This window comes from Suncus etruscus, chromosome 18 (genome assembly GCF_024139225.1).
Source record: "Suncus etruscus isolate mSunEtr1 chromosome 18, mSunEtr1.pri.cur, whole genome shotgun sequence".
Lineage (NCBI taxonomy): Eukaryota > Metazoa > Chordata > Mammalia > Eulipotyphla > Soricidae > Suncus > Suncus etruscus.
In genome coordinates, this window is record NC_064865.1 from 56,379,375 (window position 1) to 56,394,770 (window position 15,396).

The 15,396-nt window shown below is 41.1% G+C and overlaps 2 protein-coding genes and 1 non-coding gene across 3 annotated transcripts in view; 2 read left to right on the forward strand and 1 right to left on the reverse strand.

The window, feature by feature from the left end:
• The window catches only part of LOC125996127 (histone H2A type 1-C), a 363,461-nt gene extending 360,424 nt beyond the window's left edge, over positions 1-3,037 (forward strand). Inside the window, exon 2 of the mRNA XM_049765079.1 lies at positions 3,028-3,037. The gene's annotated coding sequence lies outside the window, so the exon portion shown is untranslated. The remainder of the gene's footprint in view (positions 1-3,027) is intronic.
• Positions 1-15,396, reverse strand: part of LOC125996117 (histone H2A type 1-B) — a 949,462-nt gene that overhangs the window by 438,173 nt on the left and 495,893 nt on the right. The gene's annotated exons all lie outside the window — the stretch shown is intronic.
• TRNAL-CAG (transfer RNA leucine (anticodon CAG)) lies at positions 10,747-10,829 on the forward strand. The gene has a single exon. It is a non-coding gene; the product is annotated as a tRNA-Leu (tRNA).

Genomic DNA, 15,396 nt, shown 5'->3' on the forward strand with positions numbered 1-15,396 from the left:
TTTCCTTATGTTTAAGGAATGACTTTGAGAATCAAACCATAACACTAAATATTCTGGATATTTTCTCCATCAGTTATGCTGCTCTCAGCTTGTTTGTGATGATTCTCAGAGAAGTGCAGCTGGTTAGTTGTTGGCACATTTGAACCCAGCCTACGGAAAACTAAGAGTTGACCTCACAATGACAAGGTGGCAGATCTTGCATGCAGGGATAGTTGTCTCCTCCTTACAAGAAAAGCCTAAAAATGTTTGTGCCCTGTCTCGGAAACATGTTTCCCTTGAGAGAGAAGTCAAAGGGCAATTCATTAGGCCAATACAGTAGGGAAGTTATTAATCTCTTTAGTGTTTACCAGTGTGCTATTCGAAGCTAGAGCTATAGTCCAATGATCAGGGCCTTATTTTGCATGTGCCTGCTCTGGTTGAATCCCAGAACCTTATATGGCTCCCCAATTCAGCTAGCACTCACCTTGAGAACAGGCCAGGTATGAGCCCTAAGTACAGCAGAGTGTGCCCCAAAGGTACATAAATAGGTAAAGATATGCCTGGTTTCTCTCTCTCTCTGTCTCTCTCTCTCTGTCTCTCTCTGTGTCTCTCTCTCTGTCTCTCTCTGTCTCTCTCTCTGTCTCTGTCTCTCTCTGTCTCTGTCTCTCTCTGTCTCTGTCTCTCTCTGTCTCTCTGTCTCTGTCTCTGTCTCTGTCTCTCTCTCTCTCTCTCTCTTAAAAGTCTTATGGGGCCCGGAGAGAGCTAGCACAGCGGCGTTTGCCTTGCAAGCAGCTGATCCAGGACCAAAGGTGGTTGGTTTGAATCCCGGTGTCCCATATGGTCCCCCGTGCCTGCCAGGAGCTATTTCTGAGCAGACAGCCAGGAGTAACCCCTGAGCACCGCCGGGTGTGGCCCAAAAACCCAAAAAAAAAAAAAAAAAAAAAAAAAAAGAGTCTTATATTTATTTATTATTTGTTTATTTATTTTTATCTAAAAACATCTTGTCTAACTTAATATATGGGTGCTCTGGAGTCATTTGTTGTTTATCTTGAAATGTGCCTGCTCATATGTCCTTTGTGAAACAAATGGAAAATTTGATATGCTCTAGGTATCACAAAAATGCAGTAAGCGTAGCTTAAAAGATACCAGTTACCGTCATAATAACACATCTAGCAACCAGTAGTGCTGAGGTAAAAACTGAGGTAAAAGAGAGAAAAGTCAGAAGAAGACATTAGTAACATTCCTCTGGACTTGGTGGAATTAGTCCTAATAGGATACACTTCAAGCACCTCAGTCAAATATATACACTGTTTAATCACCCTGTGAATATCTTCCAAACTGCCTGGAAAATGGAGCCCTGAGCAATTGCTCCATGGATTCTCCTTCAGGTAAAGCTTGGCGGACAGTGCTCCAGAGATGGGAAGGACAGCACATAAAAGAGTACCATCTCCCAATGGTCAGTCGTTACTATGGTCAGCCTAAAATATTCATTAAAATTTACCTGTTTATTTATTTTTTGGCCACACCCGTTTAATGCTCAGGGGTTGCTCCTGGCTAAGCACTCAGAAATCGCCCCTGGCTTGGGGGGACCATATTGGACGCCAGGGGATCGAACCTTGGTCCTTTCTTGGTTAGTGCTTTCAAGGCAGACGACACCTTACCTCTAGCGCCACCTCTCCGCCCCCAATTTACCTGTTTTTTATTATTAGAAATAAGTCGAGAGACAAAAAAGTAATATATTATCTTTATGTTTTTTTCTTCTTGGGACCACAGGTTCTTTTGGACTTACAGGGTGAGGGAGGTGCTGAGAGGATAAACTTTTTTCAGATGTTGCTATTCGACAATGAGTGTTGAGGAAGAATATTATAGATTAAAATTTCATGTTTTGTCATACAGGCTGGGAACAAAGCCTATCCTGGCAGGAAACTTATAGGTTATTTACAGGTCTTTACTGATTAGGAGTATACAAGTTCAGACCTACTATGAGTTAATTATTATTGTGAGCAGGTAACACTTAGTACATTTTAAAATAGGATTATCTGCACTCCCTGAGCTTACATCTAAAGAGACACTCCACTCATTGTGGCAGATACATGGAGTATATCCAGAGCAATAACATGTGGCCAACCCCGAATGGACTCCAGTTTGATTCCTGGCATCCCATATGGTCCCTGAACCTGCCAGGAGTGACTTATCAGTGCAGAGCCAGAAGTAACCCCTGAGCGCCACTGAGTGTGACCCAAAAAGCAAATACAAAACATGTGATAGATACACTTCTTGGCAGTCATCTTGTCCTGAGAATTGGAAGGGTCATCAAAGGAGAGAGTAGAGATGAACACACATAGACAAACAGACACACATGTTCATGGCCCCTTACTTTCCTTTAGCTGTGAATTGATCAGCATTCTCCTTTCTTTAGCCTATTTGGTTCAATTGAATTTGAATTTTCTTGTATCTTCCATGTAGCTATGAGATTTATATAATCATAGATATTTACCTTGTTATTTCTATATTATATTTCTATATTATATATTATATTTATATTTACCTTGATATTTTCTTGTTAAATGACCTTTTCCTACAAGATTATGCTCTAAAGACACAAAAGTAAATTATATTCCCCTTCCCCATCACTCCCAAGTGGATTAGTTGAGAAAAGTGACTTTTCTTCTCTCCACAGTCATTGGGATGCACTCAGAACACTGATTTTTGGTGCCAGCGACATCATCATCATCTCTAGGGCCTGAAGCAAGTTCGGAGGGAGGAAAACAAAAAGTGACATCATGTATGTCAGGAATGAGTCTGAATTCTCATTCAAAACTCTGCAACTCTGGAGAGTTAAGAGTGGGCTGAACTGATAGGAAGTTTCACTAGCTGTTACGTTTTTCTCTGCACATCATTCTCATTAATGACTCTAAACCCTCATTAAAAGTAGGAAAAGTTCTAAGCCAAACAACTTTAATTGTGGAGGGAGAGGGGACCTCGTGCATGAGGGACCGAGACTGCGCAAAGGTCGTCTTCTCCCTGACAGGTGGAGTTGGGCTAGAGCTTCTGCTTGCCCAGAGCTGTGCAGACCCAGAAGGAATAATAAGGCTCAAGAGCTCATCACGGCAGGACTAAGAAGCGTGTGCTCACTGCAGGGACCAGGTGAGTCAAAAGTCACTGATTTTTGCTCTCACTCCCACATCCCATGGAACATTTCTCTTGTAGCAGAATTTTGCTTCTCTTTTGGACTAAACACAGAGGTTTATCTAGAAGTGTATGAATAGGACTTTCTCTCTTTCTCTGACCTAAAGGGATGTTCTGGGCCAGACAGATGAAAAGGGCCAGTTTCAGTGCAGGGGAGACTGGAAATGCTTGAGCATCTTTGTTTGAGATTCAACAGCTAATGCTCTGGGTGTTCTCAAGTAAGTTTCTACCTATTTGAATCAGAAATGGGAAAGAGAATTTTATAAATTTCATTAAAAATCTTTATTTCAGTCTTCACTTTCACCCGTCGGAACCGTGTGTCAACTTGAGCTTTCCTGAAACTTGCGCTCCTCAGTGTTAGTGAATAAATGTATTTTACATAGAGACATTGTTGTCTTTCCCATGATGGAAAATGATTGTACTTGATTTGAAATTTTCATTTAGAGATCATTTCTAATATTTATGTGTCTTACAATATATAGATTTTTATTTTCTTCTACTGTGGGTATCAGCATTCTTATTTGTCAGTTGTTTGTCACCTGATGAAAATTACAAATTAGATGAAAAGCATAATTGCTCTTTTACATGTTCCTATTTTAACTTTCAGGCTGTTAGGCAGTATAATTTTAGATTATCTAACTTTATCAAATCTTATTTACCTGAAAGTACTCATCTCTCTTTTACTTGAGAAAAGAAGCAAAGGTGAATAAAGTTACTTGATTTAGTGTGTATTAGGGGTGACACTGAATTTAGGCACTCCACTTCTAAATAAATTGAGTGTTGTTTAATAGATGAGTTAAACATTAAAAATGACATTGAAGATGTTGCCCTAATCCTATTCCTATTTTTCAGTTTAAAAGGTATAAAGCAAAGTCTGTAAAAAAAAAAAGGGGGGGGGTGATGTTGATGGATGAAAATGTGCCCTGGTGAAGGGTGTTGGACATTGTAGGATTTAACTCAATCATGAACTATTTTGTACCTTTTGGGGAAAAAACCCAAAGAAAATGGACAACAAAAATTGTTTGAAATCTGACTCAGAGCTTTGTAATTAGGAAATATAAATCAAGGCAAAAGAAGGAAAAAAGGAGGAAGAAAGAAAAAAGGGAATGCTATTATGGACAGCAAAAGGAAAAATAAACGGGAAATAATTGAAATCTCACCAGTACATTGAGGTGTATTGAATATAGACATTCTCAACATATTTTAGCTATTGAATGTGATATTTAACAGTTTTACTGGATAAATTGCTACAACGGATGGTGGTACTTATACTGGTCATTTCTTTACTAAATTGCTGAGGATCTAAAAGCAGTAACCATATATTTTCCCTTCACTTTACTGTAGGCCTTATTCTTTCCATTTGTCAGAGGCAATGAGCCCTGGAAAGCTGGAGGAATTTTGCCCCAGTCACAAAAGCCTGCCGTCAACCTGGATGCCTGCACTCAGTGCTGCCTGAGGTCTGCCAGAAAAGGGAACCCAAGGCAAGTCCTTAACTTGGTAGGAGAGGAGACTAGAAAAGGGGTGAAAGACTTCTGAATATTGTTTATAAACCAAAACTGCAGGAATATCAAGCAATCCAGTATTATTTTCAAAGGAAGACACTATATAAAAAAGGTCGTAGGTTGATATAAAACTCTTTATTTAGGAGCCGGAGAGATAGCATGGAAGTAAGGCGTTTACCTTTCATGCAGAAGGTCATCGGTTCGAATCCCAGCGTCCCATATGGTCCCCTGTGCCTGCCAGGAGCAATTTCTGAGCACGGAAATTTCTGAGCCAGGAAAACCCCATGAGCACTGCCAGGTGTAACCCAAAAACCACACACACACACACACACACACACACACACACACACACACACACACACACACACACACACACACACACACACACACAAAGATTCTGGTCCCCAAGCAGTTGTGCTCAGCACTTACTCTTGGCTTGTTCTCAACTCTCTCCAAGAGTTCGTTGAAGATGGAGATAAAACTCAATTCTCTGAGTGCAAGGCAAGTGCCCTACCTGCTGCTTTTTCTCTCTGACCACCTGACATGAATTTGAAGCTGATAGATAGGATTCAAGAAGATAGTAGGAAAAGAGAACATCTTTTCAAACATAAAACATGAAAGTCAGCTCAGATTTGATAATAGTCCAAAACACATCTGTATGAATCGCACCTGTGTGAACCTTCATTCTTCCCTCCCTCTCCCTCCCTCCCTCCCTCCCTCCCTCCCTCCCTTCCCTCTTCTCATCTCCTCCCTCCCTCCCTGCCTTCATTCCTCTTTTCTTTCTTCCTTTCTTTTTCCCTATCTTCCTCTTTCCATCCCTTCCTTCCTCCCCCCTTCCTTCCATCCTTCCTTTATTCCATGTGGAATTGTTTATTGGAAGGTTAAGAGAAGGAAAATTTAAAACCTTATTTTGGAGAAACTTACAGTAAGACTAGTTCTCTTTGTTTTTGTTTTTTTTTTTTTTTAAATATATAAACCAATTGATTTTATCCAGTATTCCTTTTTGGAATTTTTAGAATCACACACATTTGTATTGCCTCACAATTCCCAATCATCAGCTTTGCCTGTTCCCCTGGTAACAACCAGTATGGCCTAAAGAGATCCAGGCTTCCCTTAGAGCCTCCTCAAGAGCATTCCACAGGACTCAGACCTCTGCAAAAATTACTTTAAAACACAAGATACTTAAGAATAATTAACCCAGCTAAGTCCTGTCTCTGGATCTGTTCAGCCCACCAACTTGGCTGGTGCTTGACTGAGAAGACTTTAAGGTAAAGATTCCATGTCCAAAGCTAGTGGAGGGGCCGGAGCGATAGCACAGTTGTAGGGTGTTTACCTTTCATGGGGCTGATCCAGGAGAGACTTCGGTTTGATTCTTGGCATCTCATATGGTCCCCCAAGCCAGGAGCACTTTCTTAGCACATAACCAGGAGTAACCCCTGAGTGTCACCAAGTGTGGCCCAAAAACCAAAACCAAAACCAAACCAGACAAAACAAACAACAAACAAAAAGCCGATGGAGTGAATTTGCTGTCATTACTTGAGAAAACAGATGAAAATTTATAAAAAAAATTTCAAAAATGTTTTGGAAATACAACTTTGGAAATACTGCTATGTGTGTATGATAGACAATGTAATAAGAGCCCAGAGTCTACTAAGGAAATATTAGGAAATAAATAACTGTTTTAAATTAATAATATACAATGGTCATAATATCTTAGAAAGACTAGAAATACATAGCGACAATAGGTAAGAGTGATTTTTATTTGAATCATCACTTGTTGAATTTTAGTGTGTCTGGAAGATAATAAATGTGCACAGTCAAATTTGCTGGGATGGGTAGACACCAAACCAAATATTTGTATGGCAAAATCAGATCGATGAATGCTCTTCTCCAAGATGGCAGTTCAGACTGCATAGCGTCACCTGTGAGAAGTATTCATAGCAAAGGCAAAGGGCTTTATTATTTGAATATAAATTAATCCACCACATAGATTATATAATCGTGGTTACATGACACTTGTACACAGAAAATCCAAGGATATGTTTTTTCTTGGTACATATCATTATTGTCACTTTCTTTCAGATGTCTTTGCTGAATCTTAACCGCTGAAATTAATGAAGCAAAAATGGTAATGAGGGTCATTAAAGGAACACTATTCCTCTTTATTATATTGCCTGGCTTATTGGGGAATATATTTGTATTTGTGAATTATTTCTGCCTATTCTACTGTGGCAACAGGAAGAAATATATCCATCTGATTCCCCTGCACTTGACTTGTATACATATTATGTTGATTTTTTGCAAAATATTGCGAAAGACCATGGCAATTTTTGGTTGGAGCAACTTCCTAGATGATTTAGGCTGTCAAATTCTGGCTTATCTGGATAGGGTGGCCCGGGGTCTTGCCATCTGCACCACCAGCTTCCTCACTGTGGTCCAAGCCATCACCATGAGTCCCAGATCCTCCATGTTGGCGAAATTCAAACCCCGTTCTGCATGGCACCTCCTTCCCTTTTTTTTATGTTTTTGGATACTCAGCTGCTTGATAAGCATGAAACTACTTTCCTCTATCAGAAATGTCAGAAGCCTAAACAAATCTGTAATTCATGACAATTATTGTGTTCATATAGCAGATGGCCTGACAATAAAATGGATTTTTCTGATGTCCATGGCCCTGCGGGATGGCCTGTTTCAGAGTCTTATGGGCTGTGCCAGTGTCTACATCTTGTTCCTGCTCTACAAACACCACCAACAGGCCTTGCACTTGCGGAACTCCAGGCTGGTCCCCCAAAGGCTCCCTGAGATCAAAGCTGCTCGAAGTGTTCTCCTTCTCATGGGCTTTTTTCTGTTTTTCTATTGGTCAGAATATATTTTAACTTTAAGCTTTTCTTCTGAATTGGGCAACCTTACTGTAACATTGAATATTATAGATATTGTCTCTATTGGTTATTCAATTGTAAGCCCATTTGTGTTGATCCAAAGAGATGGAAAGAAGGTAAGATTCTGGCACACTTGAAACTAGCCTGAAAGAAATTCAGTGCTGAATTAAAATAACACAGCAGCTTGATTGAATTCATAAATGTGGATAGGGAGATCTACGTTTCTCCTTCCAGAGAAGTCTTAGATAAATTTGAACCCTTACTCAGAACTTTCATAATGTATCCAAATAAAAAGGAGTGCCCCATCTGGGAGTATATTGACTTCTCTAGTTGAATATACTATGCTTTCAACCTTGCTAAACATTTCTCTTTTATTTTTAGAGAAGTTTCTTTTCTTTGCCATTTCTTTCTTTTTGTTTTTGGGTCACACCCAGTGGCACTCAAGGGTTACTCCTGACTCTATGCTCAGAAATTGCTCCTGGAAGGCTCAGTGGACCATATGGGATGCCGGGATTCAAACCACTGTCCTTCTCTGCATGCCTTACCTCCATGCCATCTCTCCGTCCCCTCCTTTGCCATTTCTAGGCAAGAAGTTTATGTCTTGTCTCACAAAAAAAGTTGTTCTGTAGGGCCCAGAGAGATAGCACAGCGGTGTTTGCCTTGCAAGCAGCCGATCCAGGACCAAAGGTGGTTGGTTCGAATCCCGGTGTCCCATATGGTCCCCCGTGCCTGCCAGGAGCTATTTCTGAGCAGACAGCCAGTGTGACCCAAAAACCAAACCCTCCCCCCCCCAAAAAAAAAAAAAAGTTGTTCTGTGACCATGAGTTCACCATCTTGCAGTTCCCCTGCTCTGATAATAAAGGTCTTTCTCAATCATTCAGTGTGTTGCTTCAACAATTTTCTAGGAGGAGCAGTGAAACCAGATCTTTATAGTTAAAACCAGAGAATGTAATATCTTATTCATTAGTCCTTTACATAACAATTTTATAGTGACAATTTTGTTATGATTTGTGTATTTAAAAAATTGAGCTATAATGTTGAAGTCAAGGCATAAACTAGTTGTTCCAATATTTTCTTTACATTTAGGCCTCTCCTTATGCAACCATTTTATCTGGGTTTTGTCTCCTTGTAGCTTGCAAATATCTATAGCTTTGTTCCCATACTTTTAGCCTATTTGGACACATCCTTTTATTATCCTTTTTCTCCTTAAATTTTTTATATGCCTGAAACCACCACCTCTATAAATAGGCCTGGTTCCTTTATAAATTTGCTATTGACCATCAGTCAGTAGTCTAGGCTATTTGATCATTAGTCAATAGTCCGTCATTTCTTTTCAGAGCAGCGTAACCACTCTGCACTGCTGGATTGTACACATTGGTTCTTGTCCCAATGAAGTGGCTTTATTCTACATTACAGCCTTGGGATTCATGGAGGATTGTAAACCTATTCTAAGGAAATTTTGTGAGATAAAAATAAGCACCACACTCAAAGAGGACAAATTAGGGGACTTTGTTATAGAAATCAACTATTGAGAGTGGACTAGTATTCAAAAGAACCTTGATTCTGAGAACAGTCAGGGAATGAGTTTATAAAAGCAAAAATCGCATTCTTCTCTGACAACAGACACATGATGAGACTCTGAGCAACAAAGCCAATTACAGAGCAAAATAAGCACATTCATGGTTAAGCTTGATTACAGTCTGGATACAATTGACTTGCACTTATGGGGGGCAAGTACTGTGGAGGGTCAGTGATCTGAGGAGCTGAACAGTTTGTTTATGGGCTATACCTTTTCATGGGTTATACCAGCTGAAATTTCATAGAGAAAGAAGATGGAGTCCTTGGCCCTTCTTTTTTTTTTTTTTTTTTTTTTGGTTTTTGGGCCACACCCAGCGTTGCTCAGGGGTTACTCCTGGCTGTCTGCTCAGAAATAGCTCCTGGCAGGCACGGGGGACCATATGGGACACCGGGATTTGAACCAACCACCTTTGGTCCTGGATCGGCTGCTTGCAAGTCCTTGGCCCTTCTACTTGCTTCTCCACCATAACAAGTTGTATGGAAATTGGACTTGGATTTGGCCCTTGGATACCTCCACTCCCAATTTGGTAGTAGGACTTGGACAGTCCTTTTGGATGACCCCACTGAATGACAGGTGAACCTGGACACATCCCTAGACACGCCCCTTCTAATGCTGTATTAAAGGAAAACCTTGGACTTTTGCAAGGAATCTCAGTGTAGTGACCAGAGCAATTTGTTGGTCCACTGTAGGCTGGAGATAAAGTTTTGGAGAGAGGCTACCTGCTTGGTATCTATTCCCTTTTATTTCTTCTTTGAACCCAGGCCCACCATGTCTATCTGTAGTCTGTGAATTTTCCACCCTCCTCAGTCTCTGAAACCCTGGGCTCCAGGAGGAATAAAAAGTGTACTTGTTTCCCTTTCTTTCCTCTCTTCTCTTTCTGAACCATAAGAACTTATGCTACATGTTAGCATCCCTGGATGGGCTCTTGGCCCCACCTGACAACTGGGCCCCACAGACCCTGCAGGCTTGGAGCAATAGGACCTGGCAGTCTTGGGCCTCTGCAGCCTGCAGCTTTGAAGCCCTGGCAGACTTGGGCCTTTGCACCCAGTGACGGCTGCCTCCATCTGACATCTCTGGACTTATTCCAGAATGAGACAGATCTAATCAGCAAGTTTCACACTCAAAGATATCCTTCTGGTTATATGTGAGCATAGTAGCAAATAAATAAATGAATTAATAAAGGAACAAGTTTCAGTCTCAGCACTCAGCCTTTGGCAGGGGATTAATGACAAAGATCCACGCCAATATATCAGTAACACTAGACAAAGCAATGAGAAGTGGTTCCTTTTCCACCTCCAACAGCGAGGACCAATTTCTGCAATGTGTACATTCAATAGACAACTAAGTGGGCATAAGGGACATTTTTGCCCATACAGCACAGGTGATCAAGGTGGACTTTATAGTCTAAGCACCACGGAGACTTTCCCAGGTGTTTGAGGAGGGGTTAATTAGAAAGACAACAGTATTCTTTATCTATTTGTTTTGTGTTTCTTTTATTATTATTAGTTGGGTCACATTTGGGGTTCTCAGGGTTTACTCCTGGCTCTGTGCTCATAAATTACTCTTGATGGTCTTGATGGAGCCTATGGATGTTAGGGATTAAAGCCAAGTTGCAGATGTCAGGATGGCCGAGCGGTCTAAGGCGCTGTGTTCAGGTCGCAGTCTCCCCTGGAGGCGTGGGTTCGAATCCCACTTCTGACATTCCCGTGGAAATTTTTGGGGGCCAGGCGGTGGCGCTAGAGGTAGAGGTAAGGTGCCTGCCTTGCCTGCGCTAGCCTAGGACGGACCGTGGTTTGATCCCCAGGTGTGGCCCAAAAACCAAAAAAAAAAAAAAAAAAAAACCAAGTTACCCAAGTGTAAGGAAAGGGCCCTGACCATTGTAATTTTGTCATGGCTAGTTAGGTTATAGTTATAGGTGTTTTTTTTTTTGTTTTTTTTTTTTTTTTTTTGGTTTTTGGTTTTTGGGTTACACCAGCAGTGCTCAGGGGTTACTCCTGGCTCTACACTCAGAAATTGCTCCTGGCAGGCTCAGGGAACCATATGGGATGCTGGGATTCAAGCCACCTTTCTTTTGCATACAAGGCAAATGCTCTACCTCCATGCTCTCTCTCAGGGCCAATTTAGGTTATAGTTTTAAAATAACCATGTAGCATTTTTTTTTACTGAAAACTCACGTGATGAATTCTGTAAAACATCTTTTTGTTTGTTTGTTTGTTTGTTTGTTTGTTTTTGGGCCACACCCGGCAGTGCTCAGGGGTTACTCCTGGCTGTGTGCTCAGAAATAGCTCCTGGCAGGCACTGGGGACCAAATGGGACACCGGGATTCGAACCAACCACCTTTGGTGCTGGATCAGCTGCTTGCAAAGCAAACACCGCTGTGCTATCTCTCCGGGCCCAAATCTTTTTTTCTTTCTTTTTGGTTTTTGGGCCACACCCGGCGATGCTCAGGGGTTACTCCTGGCTGTGTGCTCAGAAATAGCTCCTGGCAGGCACGGGGACCATATGAGACACCGGGATTCGAACCAACCACCTTTGGTTCTGGATCGGCTGCTTGCAAGGCAAACACCGCTGTGCTATCTCTCTGGGCAAAACATCTTTTCTGAGGAAGTCCTGATTTGAGTGATGACTCCTTTGAGTATTTGTACAGATTTTTCAAGGTTGTTCTTCTGTTGCTGACTACCAGTACCCTGGTAGTGAGTGAATATTTTATAAGCAGGAGAATTTAAGCCGCAACTTGAGTATTTGGGGATGAAAAATGGAAGATGATGGGGACTCTGTAACCTATTTTGTTCTTTGGAAGAAAGTAATCAAAGGGGTCGTTTGTAGCTTGTTTGCAAGAAAGAATCCTAGAATCAGTCAAATAGGCAAGTTATTTATTAAGTAAAGGGACAGTGTGTAATGGCTATTTCCCTTTTTGTGTTGTTTTTGTTATTTGTTGGTGTCAATCAGCAAGGTCATTGGAGATGCACTTTGGAAGAGTGTACGAATTCTTATGTCATTGAAATAATCATGATTTTTGCCAAAAATTAACATAAAATTAAGCTTATGTGGTGTGGTGATAGGTCATTTTTTTTTGCTTTTGTTCCAACACTTACCTGAAAACTCTGGAAAGACCCAGGTTTCTTGACAAGTAGTTGGCTGGTTGGAAGATGATGAACTCATAGCCTCAAAACAGTCATCTTGTCTAGTTAGTTATGTGAAAGGGTTTATATAAAGAAAGAGAATGGGGGAAATTTTTGGAAAGGGTTGCAGATCAGTGAGCAAAAAATAAACAAACAAAAAAATGATCCTTTTTGCTAGTTCCTCAAAGCATACTCCATTTTATCAGAAAACCTCAACAGGGGTGGGGAGAAAAATTAAAGAAACAAAGAAAACCTCAACAAATTAAGAGGTTAGACTTTTGGAGAGAGACAAAATGAGGAACTGTTCTTTTCTTTAGGCTTTCTGGAGGGCTGTCCAGTAAAGAATAGCCTTTGGAGGGGGCTGTTCTTTTCTTTAGGCTACTTTTGGGGGAGTTTTCCTTACATTTAGACTTTGGGGTGAGGACACTTGTCCTCCTGTACTGTTGATCCTTCGCTTGGTTTCACCCATATTTTCTCTTTCAGCTGGCCTACTGGTGGCTTCCAGAGGTGATCCATTAATTTTGCTGCAGGTCATGTGATTTATATCTAATTTCAAAAAGTGTTGCAGGTGATTTGAGTGAAATGGGGACCAAGGAAGAAAGTCCTGAGAGAAGAGTGGCACACTTTCTACTTTCTACTTGACATACTTACATAAATACCAGGGAAGTGCCTTGGGCTGGTAATGTCAACAATAAGCATCCCACTTAGCTCAGACACCAATGTCTTAATAGTCATGAATAACAATGGCCCAAGGCTACCAGGGCCTGGTACTTCAAGGCTCTCTAGGGCCCCTGGGGCCCAGCAGCCAGCGGGGCCTCATGTCCACCCAGGGAAGCCAACATGTAGCAACTGTCTGCCCATGATTGAGAGAGGGTGTACAGAGAAATCGTAACCAAGTATATTTTGATGGAAATTCACCAGACAGAGGTGCCCAGGGGAGGCACTGGTACAAAAAGGAAAGAAAAGGAAATAGAATCACAGCAGGCAGCATCTCACCAATGCTTTATCTCTACCCCCTCACTCCCAGCAGGCACTGCGCTATTTATTATTCTGGCCCACCCCCTCTCGCAACAGTCCAAATTTTTCCTTTCAGCATGACAAGAGTGCATATCCAAGGGCAAGTCCAGATTCAACGGTATTTACTGTGGTGGTATCCAAAGGGCATGTCCAAGTCCAAAGACCAAGTGATGGTATCCAAGGAGTGTATCCAACTCCAACTGCAATAATACATCACATGGCCCCCAGAGCCTTTCAGGAATTCTGAGCTCAGAACCAGGAATAATCCCTGTGTGGTCCCAAAACAAAATAGCAACAACAAAAGTGAATCTCTTCCTTTAGGGGCAGGCTTTCAAAATAGTCCTAGTCTTACAACTGGGAGGTTGAAAGTGAAAGAAACAGGAGAATTTAACCACCTCCACCTCTAGTGAGAAATAGGATGAAAGATGAGAAAACAGAAGGTGATCTGTAACATGCTATACAGGTCAATAATGGTCCTGGTTCTAGAGGCAACCAACCAGGACCAGGAAAGAACAGAAGAAACATTCAAGATGCAGCCAGGATGCAGTTAGATATAGACAAACCATTTATTAAAGGGATAATATGAGATCAGCAACTAGGATGGGCTTCATACTTGTGGGAACATTATTTCCCCTAAGCAAAAGTTTAAGTTGTATAGACCAGAAAGATCTCAGAAAAGGGGAAGAGCTTGGTTTCCCCAAGACCCACTATATTTCGTGTGTAAAATGAGTGGGATACTTCATACAGTGCTGATTTATAGTGAGGATTGAATGAGGTCACTTTTATATTTGTAAATACAGCTTAAAGAACAACCTATCACTGAGAAATAAAACAACAACCACCTTTTCTCAGAGCAAGACATTGAGCAGATTTTAAACAATTGTGCTGACATCCAAGAGTCCAGGCTGTAATGTTTTTGATGTTTACCAGATATACCATATTAAACTTAATTAGCATCCTTTTCTGTTGTATGAAATAATTAACGATGGGGCTGGATGGCGAAACCAGATAGTAGGTGTAACCTTACCTGCAAGACCCTCCCATTCCTGGGAGGGGTCTTGGAAAAGTTAGAGTTGTCTTTCATGGTTAATATTTTCAATTGCAAAATGTTTTACTGTGTGTATTTTAATGTACTTAGCCTGTTTTTAAAATGTATGTTATGCATCTATGCTGTAGTACTTGTGTATAGAAAAGGTTAATAGGAACAGGAAGTTCCCCCAATATAGTTTAAAAGTATAGGAACATGAAAGTTCCGGATTAGTGCTTGGTAAAAAAGCATTAATAGAATTTTAGGTTACAGGTGTATAGTATATTTTGCAAAAATGTTATGTTTTTGAAAAGGGCTGGTATATTAATTTTCACTTTATTACATTGTTGTATGAAAATATTAACACACCTTTGGCTAAAGGTGAAGTCAGAATTACAAAAAGGGTCTTTATATTTCAGAAAGGGGGGAAATGTAGTGTACCCAAGACCCACCCATTTCTGGGAGGGGTCTTGGGAACCGGATAGTAGGTGTAACCCTACCTGCAAGACCCGGCCCATTCCTGGGAGGGGTCTTGGAAAGAATAGATAAACCTCTGAGCCAGGGGATTCGGCCCTTTTGGCCGTTTCCTTTGGCCCGGAAGATGGCTAAAGTGAGTTAAGACGCAGGGCTAGCCAAGAATGGCTGAATGCTTGAAAGGTTATGAGTAGGCCACACACATATGGTGGATAGGGCATGAATAAAGTTGTTGCTTCCTGACGCCTGCCTGTGAGTGAGTGATTACGCTAATTACCTAGGCCTGGAACCCGCTGGCTAAATGGGGTTGCAGAGCCACGTGGCCTGGGATGGAAGAAAGAAATCCATCTCCATCCACCGCCATCCAGCTCCATTGTTAATTATTTCATGCTACACTTTTCTATCTCCCTCTTTTGGTTGGCCACCGGGTTCAGGAAATTTTTGATCAGACAGATAATCTTTTTAAAACTATATTTGTATTAAAACATTGTGAGTTAAAAAACTTGTACATAATATAGTTAATTTAGGCATAAAATGTCACAACAACAGCATGACCTCCTTACTAATGTTCCCAGTTTTTATTTTCCCACCCCCTTGTCTTAGTAGGCACATAAAAACTGTTGGATTA